Here is a 7,696-nt window from a genome sequence, read left to right on the forward strand (position 1 = left end):
TCGAATTACCCGATAAGGGCCTTCCCACTTTGGCGTCAACTTGTTTGGATTTTTGGGGGATTGGATCCACCGAAGAACAAGGTCGCCTTCCTCAAGGCTTCGGTCGTGAACCTTGCGGCTATGATAGCGGCACAAGGCTTGTTGATAGCGAGCAGCTCGCACAGCAGCCCGAAGACGATATTCCTCAAGGAGCGTTGCATCATCTTGGTGCAACTGCTCTTGCTCAAGCTCATCATAAGCGAGCACTCGAGGTGACGCGTATATGAGTTCAGTGGGGAGAACTGCTTCTGCCCCGTATACCAGGGCAAAGGGTGTCTGGCCAGTGGCTCGATTTGGTGCCGTCCTGATTGACCAAGGAACCGTTGGCAACTCACCAATCCAACACCTTCCGCACTTGTGTAGCTTGTCAAAAGTTCTGGTCTTGAGGCCCCGCAGCACTTCTGCATTTGCCCTCTCAGCCTGGCCATTACTTCTGGGATGGGCAACAGAAGCAAAATAGACCTTGCTGCCGAGGTCTTGAATGTATTGCACGAAGGTGTGGCTCGTGAACTGTGTGCCATTGTCGGTGATGACTCTGTTCGACACACCAAAACGGTAGACTAGTCCCTTGAAGAACTTGACGGCTGACTGTGCTATTACCTTTCTCACTGGCTCCACTTCCGGCCACTTTGTGAACATGTCAATCGCGATGTACAAGTACTCAAAGCCCCCGACAGCATGGGGAAAGGGGCCCAGTATGTTGAGCCCCTAGACCGAAAATGGCCAGGAAAGAGGGATTGTCTGAAGAGCTTGGGTGGGTTGATGAAGCTTCTTTGAATGGAACTGGCACGCTTCACACTTGGTTACTAGTGCAGTTGCATCCTGGAGGGCGGTGGGCCAGAAGAAACCTTGTCGTAACGATTTGTCGGTAAGAACCCTTGACCCTATGTGGGAGCCACACATGCCTCCATGTATCTCTGCCAACAGCCTCAGTCCGTCCTCCTGAGGAATGCACTTCAATTTCACACCGTTCAGTCTTATTCTATAGAGGGCATTATCCACGAACTGGTACATGCCAGACCGACAGGCTACTTTATCTGCTTCTTCCTGCTCCTCGGGGTGCTCTCCTGTTTGGAAGAAATGGACAGTGGGCTGCGCCCATGCCAGGGGCTCAATGGAAATGACTAAAGGCTCATCTTCGGCCGTAAGGGCGGCTGCTTCTATGGCTTGGGTGTGAGGCCTTGCTGAGGGTTGCTTCCCTTCAGCAAGCTTGGGACTCCCGGCAACGTCCTTGCCGGCGGCTCCTGGGAGCTCAGCGGGAAAGTACTTGCCGGGGCCCGCGGTCCTTCATTTGTTCTGTCCTGCTGATGGTTCAACGGATGGGTGAGTTAACTGAAGCACAAAGGTACTTGGTTCCACAGGCAACTTGAGGGCAGCATGCTTTGACAGGTCGTCAGCAATGTCGTTCTCCGCTCGGGGAACATGCTCTACTTGCAATCCGTCAAAAAGCTCTTCCTACTTCCTCACTTCATCCACATAGGCCTCCATCAACGGGATCTGGTAGTCCTTGTTTACTTGCTTGACGATGAGTTGCGAATCACCTCTAACGATGAGCTTTCTGATTCCAAGGTCCGCCGTGATCCTGAGACCGGCCAACAACCCCTCGTACTCCATCGTGTTGTTCGTTGATTTTTCCCGAGGGAAGTGCATCTCGATTACGTACTTGAGGCGCTCTCCGATGCGCGCGATGAGTAATACGCCGGCACCAGCACCTTGGAGTCAGAAGGCTCCATCAAAGTACATAATCCACTCACGGCTTGTCTCCTTGTCGGGGAGGGTGGTCTCCTGAATCTCCTCGTCGAGTGTTGCGGTCCATTCTGCTATGAACTCCGCCAGGGCTCGGCTCTTGATTGTTGAAGTACTTTGAAACTTGAGGGCAAAGCTCGACAGCTCCAGCGCCCAGTCCACAATCCTCCCAGTTGCATATGGGTTGTGCAAGATTCGTTGCAGCGGGAGGCGCGTGACACCGGTGATCTCATGTGCTTGGAAATAGTGGTGCGGCTTTTCTCGAGGCCATGAGGAGGCTGAAAAGTAGCTGCTGCATACCAGAATATCTTGACCTAGCCCCCTGCAAGAGGGAACTGGCAAAATAGACTGGGTGATGCACCATCTTCTTCTTCTGTCCTAGTTTGTCATCTGCTTAGACCCCACCTTGCCAGGATCGGGTCTCGCCGGGGGCTCTGTCTTGCCGGCGTCAGACTCTGCTGGGGAGGGCCCCGGCCCACCATCCGATGGCTCCGCTGCTACCGCTGCCTCTTCCTCAAGTTCCCTCCGCGCCACCAGCGCGGCACTGACCACTTTTTCGTTGCTGCCAAGTACAGCAGCAACGGCTCTTGCAGTTTGTGCGCGACTAGTATCAGCATGGAGGAGAGATACTCTTCAAATCTTGTAGTGCAGCCTCTTCCTCCGGAGTCCACTTTACTGGACCCGCCTTTTTCAAAACTTTGAAAAAGGGGAGGGCGCGCTCACCAGATTTGGAGATGAATCTACTCAGCGCAGCAATGCAGCCGGCGAGCCTACGGACATCTTTGACCAGCTTCGGTGCTTCAATCTGCTCGATTGCCTTGATCTTGTCGGGATTTGCTTCAATTCCACACTAAGACACGAAGAACCCAAGAATTTTGCCGGACGGGACACCGAACACGCACTTCTCTGGGTTGAGCTTCAGGTTGATCTTATGCAGATTTGCAAATGTTTCTTCAAGGTCTTGTACGAGCATGGCCCTATCCTTGGTTTTGACTACTGTATCATCCATATAGGCTTCCATATTTCTATGTAGCTGGGGCTCAAAACCAATTTGGACCGCTCGGGAAAACGTCGAACCAGCGCTCTTCAGCCTGAAAGGCATCCGTACAAAGCAGTATGTACTGCATGGGGTGATGAACACAGTCTTCTCTTTGTCTTCTTTCATCATGAAGATCTGGTGGTATCCTGAATATGCGTCGAGGAATGACAGCAGGTCACACCCGGCAGTGGAGTCTACAATCTGCTCGATGCGTGGCAGGGGGAAGGATCCTTTGGACAAGCTTGATTGATGCCTGTGCAGTCAATACACAGCCTCCACTTCCCATTTGCCTTACGCACCACCACCAGATTGGCCAACCATGTGGGGTGGAGTACTCCTCTAACCAGGCATGCCACCTCCAACTTCCTGATCTCTTCTATGATGAACTCTTGTCGCTCCAAAGCTTTCTTCTTGACCTTTTGCTTGACGGGCCGCGCATGAGGACAGACGGCAAGATGGTGCTCAATCACCTCCTGGGAATGCCGGGGATGTCGGATGCTTTCCATGCAAACACATCGACATTCGCCCGTAGGAAGGCGACGAGCGCGCTTTCCTGTTTGTTGTCGAGGGTGGAGCTTATGGTGAAAGCCCCGCCCGTGCCGTCCTCCTTGGCGGACACCTTCTTGGTTTCTGATGGTGCAGCCTTGGACTTCTTGCTCTTGTCGGCGGAGCTCTCTGGCACATCCTCAACGGGAGTGCAGCACTCTGAAGAGGTGCGCTTGCCGGAGTGGGTGCAACAGGTCTCGCCGGAAGAGGTCTTGTCGGCCTTCTTCTTCCCCGGAGCTTCAGCGGCAGGGGCAAGTGTCTTCGCGGTAGTTTCTACAACTGCCTCTCAGTAAAGTTTATCGGTGCAGATGAGCGCATCTTTCTTGTCAGAGGGGATGGCGATGATGGTCAGCGGCCCTGGCATCTTTAACGTGTTGTAGGCGTAGTGGGACGCCGCCATGAATTTGGCCAGCACTGGGCGGCCAAGGATCCCATTGTATGGCAAGGGGATCTCGGTGACATCGAAGACGATCTTCTCCGTCCTATAGTTCAGCTCGCCTCCAAACATAACGGGCAGCGTGACTTTACCTTTAGGATGGCTCCTTCCCGGGTTGACCCCTTGAAACATGCCCGTCTCTTCGAGGTCTCCATCAGGAATCTGCAGCTTCTTGATCACAGCGGGCGAGATCAAATTCAGACCGGCCCCACCATCAACCAGCACTTTCGTCACCTTGAGGTTGCATATCCTTGGCGAGACCAACAACGGCAAACACCCGACTGCAGTTGTGCGATCAGGGTGATCCTCGGTGTCAAAACGATGGGCGTGCGGTACCACTTCAGGGGCTTCTGGGCATCGAATGTTGGCTCTACCGCAGCGACCTCATGTGCCCACTGCTTCAGTTGGCGGTGTGAGGTGTGCAATGAGGCGCCACCGTTGACACAAATGCCTCTGTAGCCTTCTAGAACTCGTGCTCGCCGGACTCATCATCCTCCTCTTTCTTGTTGCGGCCCCGAGCGGGCCTCTCTTGCTGGTTATCTTTGCCGCGGCGACCCCCTTGGCCGCCACGCTTCTTACCGGATCCCTTAGCACCATCCTGGCCCTTCTCCTTGTCTCGCCTCTCATATTCAGCCTTCTGCTTCTCAGCAAGCACCTCAACTTGTCGGCAGTTCTGGAGATCATGGCCCTTGGTGCGGTGGATCTTGCAGCACTGCTTGTCTGAGCCTCCTGGCTTGTCGGCGGCCGCCAGGGCCAAGCAGGCGGCACACCCGACAATCTCCTTGCCGGAGTTTTTAGCCTTGGCCTTTTTGGCGGCGCTGAGCTCGCCGGATCCCTCAACAGCAAGCATAGTCTTTCCCTTGCGCTTCCTGTTGCATCATCGGCCCTTCTTTGTCGGGGTGGTGGTATCTTTGTCTGTGGAGTCGGTTTCCGCACTGACGTCCTCGCCGAGGTACTTCCTCCCCTCTTCATCTCGAGCACATCTATCGGCCAGAACATAAAGTTCGGCCACATCCTTGACCTTGTTCATTGCCAACTCTTCATGCATCTTGCGGTTGCGCACATTCTGATGGAATGCGCTGATAACTGCGGCGGGATGAACATCTGGGATGTTGTACTGCACTCGGTTGGACCTCTGTATGTACTTGCGTAGGTTTTCTCCTTCTTTCTGGGGGATGATGTGCAAATCGCTTGCCTGGCCATGAGCTTGGTGGCCTCCAGTGAAGGCGCCAACAAACTCATGACACAATTCCGACCAAGAAGAAATGGAATCCACTGGCAAGTGCATCAACCATGACATGACATTGGGTTTGAGTGCCAATGGGAAGTAATTGGCAAGCACCTTGTCGTCACGACCTCCAGCAGCTTGTATCACGATGGTGTAGATGCTGAGGAACTCCGACGGGTGGGTCTTCCTGTTGTACTTCTTGCCAACATTAGGCTTGAATGTGCGGTGGGAGGGCCACTAAAACTGTCGCAGCTCTCGGGTAAAGGATGGAAAACCCACCTCCTAAGGCAGGTCGCCTGGGCCCCCCGGCGTCGGGTGGTCCATAGTAGGCCCCGCATGCCGATCTGACTGATGGCGTGTCTCCCGTCGTCGTTCGATGGTGGTTCGAGCGTCTTCCTGGGCCCGTTCCCGAAGGACTTGACGTTGGTCGTGGCGGGTTCACGGGTCGGACGACGCGGTGGAAATGTTGTCACCAACATCGGGTCGATGGCCGATGGCTGTTGTTGTGGCTGCGGCGGGGGAGAGTGCACCGTGGTCGCAGCATCTCTAGTCCCCCCACCACCGGCATGCACCGGCTTGTCAGGACGCCGGTGCGAGGGTCCTGCTAGGAGCGGCTCGTCTTTGTTGGCGAAGCTGACAAGGCTTCGGATGGTGGCTCTCCACTCATCGAGCTTCTCCACAGCAGGGGGGAAGTCGAGGAGCAGCTGCACACGCGCCAACACTTCTGCTGGCGTAGGCGGCGGCGAGATCTGCGTAGACCGTGATGTGCTCCGACTTCTAACCGGGTTACAAGGGGCTCTGTCATGGTCTCATGGTCGCATGTCGCCTGCACCGGTGTCTGAGCGTGCACACCAGCCTGGTTCGTCCTGCAAGTGGCGCATAGGGCTCTTTCCGCGGCGGTGCCCGGGGGCTCCGGCATCGCGGTGTTGCTCATCGCGCGCGGCCTAGGAAGGGTGCGATGCGGGCACCAGCTGGGGTGTCATAGAGGCTTCTGCACCGCCTGTGGGTAGCACGGCCCCGCCCCCGGACCCAACGGGCGCCAGCTGGGGTGCCGTAGAAGCTACCGTACCGCCCGTGGGTAGCACGGCCCCGCCCCCGGACCCAGCGACGCGGGGCTCATCGTCTCGGATTCGAACGACGCCCCTCGCCTGGCTCCGATCGCCAGAATGTCCTGGATGCTCGCGGGCCACGTCTCCGCCCCCATCCGTGGGCACCCGGCCGTCTGCTCGCGCTGGCGCAGACGGGCCGGCGCGAGACGAGCCGATCGCTGTCATCCCCTCTCTCTTGCGGGCCATGGGGATGATGAAGTCGCTGTGCTAACCTTCAAAACGGATTTTCACAGCTTGCGCGCCCCTACCTGGCGTGCCAAAGATGTCGGGGGAAATGACAACTACGAGATCACGAGGAATCCCTTTTTGCTATGGTTGGCGGGTGCGGGGCTGTGGAAAGAGCGGGATTGAGAGAACAATGCAGGGGGATTATCTAGGTTCGGGCTGCAAGTGATGCGTAATACCCTACTCCTGCAGGTTTCTGTTTATCTGGTGTTCTAGGACTAGCTACACGGCGTGCAGGGTCCAAAAAATCCGAATCCTCTCTCAGTACATTGCGGGCCTCCATTTATAGTCAAAGGGGCTGTGATACGTCTCCAGCGTATCTATAATTTTTGATTGCTCCATGTTATATTATCTACTACTTTGGACTATATTGGGCTTTATTTTCCACTTTTATATTATTTTTGGGACTAACCTATTAATCGGAGGCCCAGCCCAGAATTGATGTTTTTTGCCTATTTCGGTGTTTTGGAGAAACAGAATATCAAACGGAGTCCAAACGGAATAAAATCTTCGGGAACATGATTTTCTCGCCGAACGTGATCCAGGAGACTTGGACCCTACTGCAACGGATCAAAGAGGAGGTCACGAGGGTGGGTGGCTCCCCCCCCCCCCAGGGCGCGCCCCCTGCCTCATGGGCCCCTTGGTGCTCCACCGACATACTCCTTCCTCCTATATATACCTACGTACCCCCAAAGATCAGAACAGGAGCCAAAAACCTAATTCCACCGCCGCAACTTTCTGTATCCACGAGATCCCATCATGGGGCCTGTTCCGGAGCTCTGCTGGAAGAGGGCCGTCATCACGGAGGGCTTCTACATCATCCTAGCCCCTCCGATGAAGTGTGAGTAGTTTACCTCAGACCTTCGGGTCCATAGTTAGTAGCTAGATGGCTTCTTCTCTCTCTTTGAATCTCAATACAAAGTTCTCCCCCTCTCTTGTGGAGATCTCTTCGATGTAATCTTCTTTTTGCGGTGTGTTTGTTGAGACCGATGAATTGTGGGTTTATGATCAAGTCTATCTATGAATAATATTTGAATCTTCTTTGAATTGTTTTATGCATGATTGGTTATCTTTGCAAGTCTCTTCGAATTATCTGTTTGGTTTGGCCAACTAGATTGGTAGTTCTTGTCATGGGAGAAGTGCTTAGCTTTGGGTTCGATCCTGCAGTGTCCTTTCCCAGTGACAGAAGGGGCAGCAAGGCACGTATTGCATCGTTGCCATCAAGGATAACAAGATGGGGTTTATTTCATATTGCATGAATTTATCTCTCTACATCATGTCATCTTGCTTAAGGTGTTACTCTGTTTTTAACTTAATACTCTAGATGC

This window comes from Triticum aestivum, chromosome 3A (genome assembly GCF_018294505.1).
Source record: "Triticum aestivum cultivar Chinese Spring chromosome 3A, IWGSC CS RefSeq v2.1, whole genome shotgun sequence".
NCBI lineage: Eukaryota > Viridiplantae > Streptophyta > Magnoliopsida > Poales > Poaceae > Triticum > Triticum aestivum.